Below are 13339 nucleotides of genomic sequence, written 5' to 3'. Positions count from 1 at the left end.
GAGGCACACAGAATCATCCACAATTAGTCAAGCTCTTTGCAGTTTCCTTAAAGCAAAACAGGACATTTCATGAAGCTGGCCTCTATTTAATCTCCCCCTTCCTAAATCCAGACTCTTAAAGCAGTTCGAAAGTGTGAACACTGAGACTGAAATCCATATTTCACTAAGTTTTAAAGGGGAGAACCCAGAAACCTGGCCATAAAATAGGATTCCTCTACAAATTGCAGAAACTATTGCTAAATCCCAGTAGCAAAATTCAACAGCAGATTACTCTTGTGGCCATGTAAAATATTTACCCCGAGATCTGTTTCAGCTAAAAATTGTACTTGCTGAGCAACCCAAGACTGGTAAAAAAGCCAATCAGAATGGGATAAATCTGTTCAAAACGGCAAACCTGACCAGTCTTTTTCAGTGTCTTTCTTTTTTATTTGTTCTTTAAACAATCTATCCCATACAGAGAACTGCATGGAGAAATCTCAGTGTGAACTAGGCTGCCCACAGAGACAGCTCACAATTATTCTTGCTGTTGTGGCAGCACTTTTTGTAGCTGCTATGCTGTTGGAAATGGCTGCTGGCTGAATTCATTATTAGACAAGTATATGGGGATTAGACGTGGCTGTGCTATCAGCCATGGATCCTTCATGTTCTTTCAATGGATCTTTCATGTTCAGAGGCAGGCACATACATCTGATTACCAGGAGCAGGAACAAACAACAGGAGAAGCCTCGTGACTGCCTTGACAGTTCCCTAGAGATAGCTCTTGAGTAACCATTGGAAACAAAATGGAGGACAAGATACAGTCTTGGTCTGACTCTGTGTCCTGATTGGCTCATTTGGAGTCTTCCTGCTCCTTTATTTCCTTGTTGCTTGCCTCCTGACAGACAGAAGAACAGAAAAGTTAGTTAGGGCTCTCTCCTCTCCTCTTTCTATGCAAAGTTTGTTTCTCTTCTAAATAAAAGTATTTTATTTTTTTAAGCAGCCTGGTGCTTTGTACCGCTTTGCAAATTCGAACTTTACCAATAGTGCCTAGTTCAGGGGAAGAAGGGAAAGAGGATGATCTAGTTTAATGTTTGGTTTAGGACAGAGTGATAGATTTGTATTCTATGATGGTATCTGTAGGAGTTAATTGGGAATTAGCTTATTCATTGTTAGTCTTCAATGGGCTGGTACATGGATGGCTATATTTAAATTCAAATTGAATTTTTTTGGCTAGCCTAAGTATTTTCAGCTCCTCAATTCTGTCTTGTAGCTGGCTATTCCGAATCTACTGAAAAGGCTGCAATGCTGCATCTACTTACATAGACGTTTTATCCCATTATCATGTCACAGAGCATATATGATTGCAGCCCACAAGTTTAAATACTTCTTAACACAATGGCCTCTTATGCACGGTGGCAGTTACTGCGTGCTGCTGCCGTCCCGTTGCGCCGGGCCAGGATGCCCCGCTGTTCCCAGTGTATGCACGGGGGTGGGGCATGCTGGGCTGCCCCGGCATAATGCGCGCTGAACGCCAGGGCCAGAATGTAAGCTGGCATGGCAGGGGTAGGGGGAGGTTTGGATGGTCTGGGGAGGGACTGGTGGGGCCCAGGCCCCCTCTGCAAGCCCAGGTGGGGGCTGGGGGTTGCCCCTGCCAAGGCCTTCACGGAGCCCGCAGGGGCACGCGGTATCCCTACAGGGACACCGTAGGGTCGGGGCTGAGTGGGCTGACAAGCCTGGCACTGGCGATTACACACAGCACCGGCCCGCCGCAGCCCCGGCTTACCCAGGAAGCTGCGGAAGATCCCATGGTCTCCTACTGCGGGCCTTCCGTAGCCTTGGGCCAGGATGCGCCTGTGCTGGCAGCAGCAGCGAGCGTTATCGGTGATTTTAACCGAAGAGCTCCTGCCGCCAGTGCTGGCCTTCTGGCCCGTGCATAAGAGGCCAATGGGGATAAATTACTTTTGTTGTTTTTGAGCCACAGATGAAAATTAAACTTTGCCAAATCCCAGATGAGATATGCTGATGCTTAGGCTGTTTGGTTGTTATATTGCCTGATCATACTCCTATTGGGAAGATGTTTGGGGCAATGTATTAAGATTTCTCAATCAAAACACAGAGTGCACAAAAATATGAACCAACAGTAGAGACCAAAGGATATAAAATGATGTGTGTGTAGGGGAAATGCATTTCTGCACAGATTTACTATATCAGCAATATAAAAGGAGTGGTTTAAAATAGTATCTTTGGCTCTTCAGTAGGACTTCTGTTTTCCCTATTAAAATTGAAATCAGCTGAAATCATGCTGCTGATGCTAATTATAAATAGATAGATCTTTTACTGACCTAGATAGCCTGAACTCATCAGGTCTCAGAAGTTAAGCAGGATTGGCCCTGGCTAATATTTGGATGGGAGACCTCCAAGGAATATCAGGGTTGTGATGTGGAGGCAGATAATAGCATACATCTCTTGCTTTGAAAACCCTAGTCAGCATAAGTCAGCTGCAACTTTATAGAAAAAAACAACCAATCTACTAACCACATTCTCCTACAATGTCCAATCCAGGTCATGCACGTGCGCAAACACACACACACACACACACACAAAGTGGTAGTTCCTGACACAGCCTCTGGTAGTCACCCAGGCAAAGGTAATAAATCAAATGTCATGTCCAGGCCAAACCCCAATGCTTTTACTTTCCCTGAGAGTTTTGGGGAGGCACACAGGCAATTGCCAAGTATTAAAGCAATAAATAACACAGATTTAGTAAGCCAGACCACCAAGTGGTCTAGAGCCAGACGTTCTTTTCAAAGTAGAAGTGAAAACTGCAGTTCAAGGTTCACAAGCAAAGCGGGGTATCAGGATACAAGGATATCTCTCTGGAAAACAAACACAAGGTTAGTAGCAAGACCGTTTATACAAAGGGATAGAGGACAGAGCAGTGGTCGTGAATGTTTCTCCCACAAATTGGTATCCTGCTTTTATCAGCCCAATTAACTGAAATATGTATGCTCTTGTTAACCAAATCCTTGGTCCTACATTAACTCTTTATTGGAAACTAAGGCTCAGTGGTGTTAATAACCTAGCACTACTCCACCTTTCCTGAACTTTTAATCTCACCGTCATCGCTAATGATCTGCTGGCTTGGGGGACCCTAGAAGTGAGAGGCAAACTGATTTCTGGCCCTTTGTCCCTTCCAGAACAAACAGCCCTAATCTCCTGAGGCTTCTTCTGCAGGAATTCCACTGGGGCAGCTCCTGCTTCCTCCATCTCCTCACCCTCAGAGGAAGAGGCAGCTGGCTGACTCATGACAGAGTACTTTTCATCCTTTCCATTTGGCAAGTCTGCTATTCATGCCATTGTGGGACTAGGGTCCATTATGCACATGTTGGATAATGGTTTTTCAATGTCCTTTTGCAGCTGGTTTTTCCTGGGCAGAACAGGATAATCTGCTTCTAAAGCATATGGAAAGTGCATTATCCAATATGTGCATAATGAGACCTGGGCCGATTGCACACACATTAGATAATGCACTTTCAATGCACTTTAGAAGTAGATTTTCCTGTTCTGCACAGGAAAATCCAGCTGCAGAAGTACAATGAAACTGCATTATCCAATGTGTGCAGACTGGGCTCAGGTTAAAATGCACTAAGCTATGAAGGGAAAGATATGACTCAGTGCTTTGAATGCGGAAGGTCCTAGCCTCCACTATAATTTCTCTTTCAGCTGGTATTTGCAAAAATAGCATCCTCTGCTGCATTTTAAGAACATAAACCATGCTGGGTCAGGCCAATGGCCCATCCAGTTCCAGCCCCCTTGGCCAAACTCCAGGTGTCAACAGGAGTTCCACAACTCCAGAAGTCCTTTCTTTATTGCCCTCCCAAGCCCCAAGAACTATTAATTCCTGTTAATTAACTGTTTCCCATTAACGAACCAGTTCTTAATCTCAACAATCATGGAAAGTCACAGTTAACCCAAGCAGCAGACAATTGTTTCCTAGTTGAAGGAAAGATGTGATTTGGCTTCACTGGTTTTTCTCCTTCATCTAATTAACTCCCTAGAATTTGCACAGGTGCAGACTGGGATGTGATATTCTTGACAGGACAAATCACTAAAGATGGCATTGTAACAGCATTCATTGCACTAAAATCCTCAGGTCAATCTCTCCCACTCACAGGTTAGCAGTCATGCAGCTCCACAATGACTGATCAATGTATTGACCATTAGATAGATATAGATATCTGACACAACATAATCAAAATTTTGCAAGGTACGCAATTTATGTGCATCGAGCAATCTGACTAGAATGCTTATTTGCATGATTTATTCCACTGGTCACAGGAAGGGACAAGGAGTGATTCATGAAAGGCACTGAAATCCAGTCTCCTAAGGACTCAAAGTTAAGCTGAGGCTCATGGTGACATTACCAAGCATTGTCCAAAAGCTGTCAAGCCAACTCTTCTCAGCTATTAAGATAAGAAACATACATCTTTAAACATGTTTGATCCTGAATCGATAATATTTTCTGGGCTGGCATAGGATAACAACATTCACACAGTCTTTAAAACAAACCAACAGCACTTCTCTAATTATTCTTTCATTGCCTACATTTTTGTCCCACTCTTTGCCCAAAGAGCTCTGGAAGCCATCTATAGTTCCATTTCATCCTGAAGGCATTCAGTGTGAAGCTGCTCACTTTAAGGGAACATGGCTCACCTTAAGGGAACTTTGGCTCACTTTAAGGGAACATGGATAGTTTCCGTATTGCCTTAAGTGTTCTGGGAGCCAATGGGGCCTAGCCCAGTGGGGGCCCGTGTGGACAGAAGGCCTGGATGGGGCAAAACATTCCTCATACTTTGTGGCACCACAGTGCTGAATGGGGCATTTATATTTTTTTTGCAGGAAGGTGGGATTGTGTCCCCCCACTACAACGCCCTGCATGGCAGGACCTTTCTGCTATGGCTGCATACCCCACAGGGATGCAGAAAGAGCAGACCGGTCCCCACATGGCTATGGAGCATGCTGCTCCATTGCAATGCACTGGCAGGGTCCCAGAGTAGCACCGCTGGTGTGGAATCACTTTCAGTGAACTTCATGGCTTGAGTGGAGATTTGAATGCAACCCTCCCCAGTCTTCATCTGAAGGCCAAATTCAAGATGACATAAAAAGGTGTCTCTTTTATGCAAAACTGAGCGTGTGGGGAAGTAGAACAGTTGGTATTTATACCTCGCTTTTCACTACTTGAAGGAGTCTCAAAGTGGCTTACAGTCACCTACTCTTCTTCTCCCCACAGCTGGTGGAGACAGGTGGAGCTGAGAGAAGTCTGAGAGAACTGTCATTGGCCCAAAGTCACCCACCCGGCTGCACGTTGAGGAATGGGGAATCAAACCCAGTTGTCCAGATTAGAGTTTGCCACTCTTAACCTCCATACCACGCTGGTAAGGAAAACTAAGCTTGTGTTCCCTTTTCCTTGTGCTGTTTGTTTCTTTATTAAAATACTCATACTATGTCTTTCCCTTCTGCCTCAAGGAAAATTATAGTTCCTAAGTTTATAACAGTTAAAGTACAATAATGCCCCAATTCACCCCTTCCCAAGAAAGTGCCAGCCCACCTCACACAGTGGCAGTGACTAGAGAAAGAACAACACAGTTTCCCATAGATGCCAGACCCTGAAGACAGCTTTCTGCCAGCTCAGCTCCAGTAATATCAGAAGTTTAGGTTTTCTCCCCTCTACATCCTATATTTTGGTGAAAGTAGCCTTCTCCACATACTCCCAGCCCCCATTTTATCCATTATATCTCCCCTCATGTCTGCTTTGGTCTCCACTCTGTAAGCTCTGCACCACACAAGTTCTTGATTATGTTCCCTTTGAACTGCATTTATACAACGCAAGCATGGAAAAATGCATTCCTGACAGATTTGTGTATAGGGATACTCTGTTCTTTTGAAGGTGGCCGCAAAATGAAAGGTCTAGTCGGAAGGCCCTTCCGCAGCCCCCCCCCCCCCAGTTGTACTTCTCAGTTTCTCTTGTCTTTTTTTGGCCAGAAATTGGATGGATAATCACACAACTTCTTTTTATTTAAAAAAGGCAGCATCCTTCCCCCACCCGCCTTTCTTTTTATAGAGCTTCTTGCTTTGAAGCCTTCTTGCCATCCTGATCTTCTTCAGTAGGCTGGGCTCTAGGTGTCTTCCACATTTTTCAAATACTGTCAGGTCACATTGAAAGCTCTGTCTTCTCTGTGGCAGCATGTGGCAGCCATTGAACAATCCACAGGAGTTAGAGAAATGAATAAAGTCAAAACGAATGCTCTGGCATATTATACTTATTTTACCAACTTCAAAGAGGATTTTATTGTGGGAAGCAAATCACCCTGCATTAGCTTAATGTAAATTATTTCTTTAATCTCTGAATACGTTTAAACAGGACAAATGCTGGGTGCATTTTTTCCCCCTTCCAGAAGTGTTATTTCCTACTGTTTCGAAAAGAAAACTCAGTGAGAAATGGGGGTAGTCCTTATATAATGAGATCAGTAAATTATCTGTCAAAACAAATTCTCCTAGACCTCTATTTAAAATAATTAGAAAACCTGCTGTCCTAAACATTATTATTATTTCTTTTGAAAGAAAAAAAAAAAGCCTCCTTACCTTCTTGAAGTATTTATGGAAGGCTTAGTGGTCTTATGAATTTTAGCTGTCTTGATTTGCACTAATGGGCCTGCTGCCGGGGTTTTGCTTGAAGGGTGATCAGGGCTTAATAAAGAATATGCCTTTTCCTTAATGACTCTAGCCTGTGCAATAGGATACCGTAGTTACCCTGAAAGACAACCCTGAATTTAAGATGGCTTCCTATTTATTTCTTTATTTATTGAATTTATGTACCACCCTTCCCCGAGGACCCAGGGTGGTTTCCATAGAATTAAAAACATACAATAATATAAATATACATGTTAAATTATATAAATTATAATACCTTATAAATTCAGAATCAATCAAACTAAAAATAATTTGCTTAGGCCATCTCCTGCTCAGAGAGGAGGCAAGGGGATGCTAAATAATAATTAGATGTAATAGTTGATTAGGTAGGGAGGTCAGCAGAATTTTAGATGTAATGTTCAGGGCCTCAACCATTGGCCCAGCAGAACAGCTCTGTTTTACAAGCCCTGCAGGACTGCCCAACATCCCATAGGTTCTGATGTTACCAGGAAGAACGTTGCACCAAGACGAGGGCAGGGCATAAAAGGCTCTGGCCTTGATTGAGGCCAGTATAATTTCTTTAGGGCCAGGGATCCTAACTAGATGATGATGACGATGATGATGATGATGATGATGATGATGATATTTGTATATATTTCCCTCTCTCTCTCCGGCAACTCACAGTTTTGATCATTAGATCTTAGTGTCCTTTGGAGGTTGCAGTGGGAGAAGCAAGGTCATAAGCTACGATGGTCCCAGACCATTTAGGGCGTTAAGGGTAAAAATCAAAACATTGAACCTGATTCTGTCCTCAGTTTGGAGCCTGTGCAGCTCCAGGTCATATATTCACTTTCCACTGTTTCCCAATAAGGTCCCATGCAGCTGCATTCTTGACCAGTTGAACTTTCTGAAGCAACTTCAGGAGCAGCAATGCTTAGAGTAAGTCAGTCTTCCCTTTGGCTAAATACTTTTTTTTACCTTTTGCTTTTCCCACCATATTGCTCCTGAATTATGGTAACTCCAGAGGGGTTTCAAAGCAGGGGACATTCAGCAGTGGTTTGCCATTGTCTGCCTCTGCTTTGTAACTCTGGTATTCCTTGGAGGTCTCCCATCCGAATATTGACCAGGGCCTCCCCTGCTTAGCTTCCAGGATCTGAAGGTATCAGGTTAGTCAAGGCTCTCCAGTAAATACTGCTCTCAACAAATAAATGATTGAAGTTCAAAAGAGTATTAGATAATGAATCTAGCTCTCTTTTATAGGAAAGCTACAGGTTTTGGGGGTCTCAGATTGAATTTGAGCTACAGAAGAGGCATTTAACGCTTCCATTCCCAGTAGATTTCATAGAGCAAAATTGGGTATCTGGCACTACTGTGAAAAATGTGGGCATCTGTCTTTTGACCATCTTTTGCCCCTAAAGGGCTGTAACAGCATAAGCAGCTCTGTGTTTGATTTGCTCATTGTGCTGGGGTGAAAGGATTAAACCCATTCTCCTAGGCTGACCATCATAGAGACTAGGGACCTGCACAACTATAACAAAGCTAAGAAAGGCACTGTGAAGTTCTGATCACACTTTCCCAGCCTCTCATTACTTTGGAGACTTAGCCTAAGAAGGTGATTTTTTTTAAACTAGGGAAAACTTAAACTGATATGCCATTGCTCTATGGAAAGCTTTTGCAGGATCAGCAAATTGTGCTGCAGCTTATTCTTTCAAAATCTGCTTGCTTTCAGTTGAATCTGCTTAGATACTGGTAAGTAAACAGATATTGCAAAAAATAACCCTAAGTCTTCACCTTTTCATACCAAGGAAATTAAGACTTTTAGCACTGTCCTTGGATTCTCCACCATTCAAGGACATATAAAAGATGTAATGTGTGAAGTCCTGCTAATAACATGTTATGAGCATTCTGGGATGTTCAGTTATCTGCCAGTTTTCAGTTCACATTGTGCTTTGAAGTTGTGATCTGTGAACTGAGCAATAATTTCAGCATCTCCGCATTTGCTGGAGAAGAATATGTGATCAAGAATGAAATACTTATAAGTTTTGCTGAAGAATGGAGTACCTAACAGTCTCAAACGTTCAATTCTTGAGCAAAGTAATTGAACGGGTGGTGACTTGACAATCCCAAGTTTCCCTGGATGAGGCAAATCGTTCAGTCCACTTCCTATCTGAGTTTAGGTTTGTTTATGGGATTGAAACAGCCTTAGTTACCCTGGATGGATTACTTGTGTTCAGAGATGGAAAAAGGGAGTAAGACTCTGCTGATCCTCCTCAGTCTTTCCTGGCTCTTCATACCCCTGATCATGGTGTCTTTCTGGACTGCCTATCTGGACTGTGATTGGGAGGCAGTGTTATGCGATGGTTCTGGTCTTACAGGTGGATTCAGAAAGTGGTGCTGGGAGATTGCTTTTCAGCCCTTGGTCTTTAGCCTAGGGGTTCCTGAAAGCTTTCATCTGGTCCCCTATTCTCTTTAACATCTGCATGAACCCACTGAGTGAGGTCATCTGGAGATTTGGGCTAGGCTGTCACCAATATGTGGAAGATACCATCTCAGAGTTTCAAATGATCCCGGGGAGGCTGTAGAAACCCTAAATCATTGCCACTGTAAGGTATGCCCTAGTTGCATTACTCGCTTTTGACTTTCCCTAACATGATTGCCTTTTCCAATCATTCTTGTCTTTTCATAATATGACTAATAACCCCAGTTTAGCCATTTTAACTTCTAGAGGGAGCTAAAGCTTGATGTGATCCAGAACCAACTTATTAGTTGTTGTTTTTGCAGTCTTCGTATCAGAAGGAGAGTTGGATTTATAACCTACTTTTCAAGGCTTAAGGAGTCTCAAAGCAGCCTAGAATCACTTTCCCTTCTTTTCTCCACAACAGGCACTTTGTGAGGTATGTGGAGCTGAAAGAGTCCTATGACAACTGTGACTGACCCACTCAAAAGAAGGTCTTGGTGATTTCCACAAGATGTTCACTGAGTCCAGCCCTTGGATCCAGCCTATTAATACCATCACAACCATACATTACCTGTGGATTAATCTCTTCCTGCCCTGTTCCCACTTTAGATTGGGGCTGGGGACTGGACCCAAAGGAAACTTTGCCCCCACTCTATTTCATACTATTGCCTCACGTTGAAATGGTCTATGAGGAAGCGTTACTTGACCTATTACAGAAGACTGTAAAAATACCTTTTCTTCCAAAGTAGTTCCTGCTCCTGTTTCTATGTGGTGGTGGTGGTGAAGCTCCTTCTACACTGGGGTACAGTCATGATTCAAAGAGAAGATAATACGTAAGTAACAGATGGATATGATGAAGGTTGGGTACAGGCACCCCAATATCCCTTACTCTGTGAACCCCAGTTCTCATTCTTCCCCAAATAGAAAACCCACTTCTCCAAACTCCCACTATATCCATACCCGAACTCCATCTGTGACATGGCCACCTAGTGTAAAAGCCAAAACAATATTTTTAATTCACTGGGAGGAAAAATGGATACAGAATTTTTTGGAGCTTGGCAACTTCTGTTCCAGTCCACAGGGTCGCTGCACAGTGCTTTGTATCTGCAACCATTTTCATTTTCCAGCATACGCATATTTTATTTCAGTCAGTTCTTGTCTTCAGAATAAATGCAAGCAATAATGAGTTACCATATTCAGCACATACACTGTTGCACTAAGAAAAGAACCTGGGATCTCACTGTTTAAAAACCCTTTCCAATTGCAGTATGAAACTGAAAATGGTGATGAATTTCAGTAAATTCTGTTTTATTTCTTCCTGGTGATGTTCCTATGTGATAAATTATTCAGATGAATATATATTTAATTTTTTAAAAAGAAAAATCTGTTTCAGGAGCAGAATTTCCGCCACCACCACTATTATGAACATAGAGAGACGGTGTCAGGGCCCTTTAAAAGGTTTTGGTGTGGAACAGCTTACCTTTCACTGACTATAAAAGAAAACCAATTAGTTTGCGAGTGTCCTTAAGAAAACTTATCAATGCCTCTCTGTCCAGTTTCACCTTGAAATCTGAAAATTCATTTCTTTCCCCCTCTTTACAGAAATTTTCAGTCAACTTCCGATCAATTCTGTATCAAAGCTCAAGGAAAAGAAGAGCAGGAGGAGTCTGCAAAATGTCAGAACTTCACACTGTAGATGCTCAGAGGCAAGCCAACTCTCACCCAACCTTTCTATTATCCTGCTAGAGCACCACCTTGTAATATGTAACATAAAACATGTCTGCAAGGACAGAAGTCACAAAAGGGTGTGTGGATTTCTTTAGAAGCCAAAGTTGAAGAGAAATGAGATATTCTTCTTTTCAAAGAGAAAAAAAGAAAAGACATCAATGGCTATATCATTAAAAAGTGAATTTAGGGGGAGGGGGATATCCCCTCCTAAAAAAATATATGGTATTTAGCTAATATGCCCTACATCATTTACAAGCACATGAGAGTGCCTTGCAGAATCCATGGATACCTATTTAAATTTAGGCATTGTGACTTCCATTGACTTTAAGCTAGGGGATCATTTAAAATTAATCTCAAGTATGGGTAACAGAGTGACTATCACATTTTCCTATGTGTTCTTTGAAGGGACTCAGGAGTCTTCTTCCGTGCTGGAAAGATGTTTGAGTAAGCACTGATTTTTATATTTACAATATAAAAGCTACCATTGTCCCTTCCCCTTTCTCCTTTTCTTGAAGGTGCCATTTGATGCTGGCTTCACCTGGCACTATTCAAGGCATTCACAGCTTCTTGATATTTTACTCACAATGCCAACCAGAGAGTTCCTGTCCCGAAGCACCTGAAACATATCCCTTTGGGGAGGCTGCTTCTAAACAGCCAGCATAAATAAGAAATGAGTCAGCACTTTTGTGCTGAGCAAGTGAAGGTGAGCTTTCAGAGATTTCATGAGCAAAAGATAACCAAGTGTCCCTTGCATCATTGTCACTTTGCAAACCAGACTAGGCGATGTGGAATTCCAAAGCTGAGAGAGAAAATGTGGTTCTCCAGAGCCTCTCTAGAGCAGGGATAGTCAACCTGTGGTCCTCCAGATGTTCATGGACTACAATTCCCATTCATTTCTTATTTATGCTGGCTGTTTCTCATGGGAATTGTAGTCCAGGGACATCTGGAGGACCACAGGTTGACTACCCCTGCTCTAGAGAATGCAGGAGACTTCTCTCTCTAGGGCTGCTCATGAAATACCACAGACCTTTTAACTAGTTTTCAGTAAAAGAGCTTTCAAAGAAACGTATCAAGGTAGCCTATTAAAACTACCTGGCATGGCACAGTTGAAAGTATTCCTATAGTGTTTGCTCTACAGAGGAATGAAAGTGCTTGGAGCTGACAGAGCTAGGGGTCTGCCAGTTCCCAATGCTCCCTCAATCAGCACATAGCCTCTATTCGATGACAGGGACATTTTTTCTTTTAGCTCATTTTAAACATCTGCTGTGGGCACTTTGGTTTGCTTTGTCTTAGGAGAAAAGCAGGTTAAAGAAACCTTATGTAATCCGTGGCTTTTCCTGTTCTGCTTTTGCTGGAGAGAGCTGGGATCATATCAGGGGTGACTAGTGATGGCCCACCACCTTCCTGTGTATCTCTCATCAAGGGTTCTTTATCCCAGTAGTAATCAGAGTTGCAACTTCCAGAAGGACCCATGGGGAGATTCAGTGTTTCGTGAAAGATTCTTCTGATTTTTTGTTATTTATCAGATTTGTAGGTCATCCTGCTGCATAGTTGTCTGAGCTGTTTATAATGAAGTGGCCTGTATAAGAGGAAAATACAAGAGGAATCCCTGTGTGCAAAATAAACGGCAGCCAAAAGGAATAAAAGAACCCTTCCCAAAATATTCAGTCCAAAAAATTACCTGACACAATTTGAGCGTAGTTACCAGCCTCTAGGGGCAGAGTAAGTTCTCCAAGATTAATAACTGACCTCTAGACTACAGAAATCAATTCACCATGGAGGGTTGACTCTAGGGTATTGTTCAGAAGAAATGGAAAGTTGGTCACCAGGTAGCAAAAGTCTTCTGGAGTTGGCAACACTACATGGGAAGGGGGACACAAGAAGTTTTCACTTGCTTGCCTCCAGAAAGGAGATGCCAACTGAAACTCTTCAGGCAAGCTTTCACTGCTGATACTACTGTGGTACTCCCTTCCCCTACTTGAGAGGGTGGAGATGTTCATAAGAATTATGAATGATCTCAAGAGAATTGGAGGGATACTATGAGAGAAGACATCCTCAATTCTGTAAGAACTATTCTTACTCTGGTATTTGAAGCCCCTTCTGTAGGAAATGGTGAATTGAAATATCCCTGGGATAAATCAAGCTAAGCAGCTCCTATGGTACTATAAGCCAGTGCCGCAGGGAACACAGCTCTGTGGTGCTCACCAAGTCCTTCCTGCTGCAAATTGGTGGCAAAGCAGGAGGAGGCAATTGATATATTGACACTGATGATCATGCTGCTGAAGGCCAAATGATAGGCAAGCTAGCAAGACTGACAAGGCTAAGGCCATTTTAAGAAGTACAAAGATTGAGTTTACAGGCTAACTTCGGCTTTAACTCATTTCAGCTATTGTGTAAAAGGTTACTGTGCAAAACAGAATGTGACTGTGGTGAAGTGGGTAAGAGGACAAGTTATTTGGCAACATCACTGAATAAGCAGAACTA

The 13339-nt window shown here is 42.6% G+C and overlaps 1 long non-coding RNA gene across 1 annotated transcript; it reads right to left on the bottom strand.

Moving 5' to 3' along the window:
* Positions 1-302: 302 nt before the first annotated feature.
* LOC143819652 (uncharacterized) lies at positions 303-12602 on the bottom strand. Its single transcript, XR_013225028.1, has 3 exons — positions 12171-12602; positions 9860-9924; positions 303-874 (listed from the first exon to the last, which is right to left on the bottom strand). It is a non-coding gene; the product is annotated as an uncharacterized LOC143819652 (long non-coding RNA).
* Between the last annotated feature and the right edge of the window lie 737 nt (positions 12603-13339).

This window comes from Paroedura picta, chromosome 10 (genome assembly GCF_049243985.1).
Source record: "Paroedura picta isolate Pp20150507F chromosome 10, Ppicta_v3.0, whole genome shotgun sequence".
In the NCBI taxonomy this organism is placed as follows: domain Eukaryota; kingdom Metazoa; phylum Chordata; class Lepidosauria; order Squamata; family Gekkonidae; genus Paroedura; species Paroedura picta.
The sequence above is the reverse complement of the archived record's forward strand: the minus strand, read 5'-3'. Positions and strand labels throughout refer to the sequence as shown.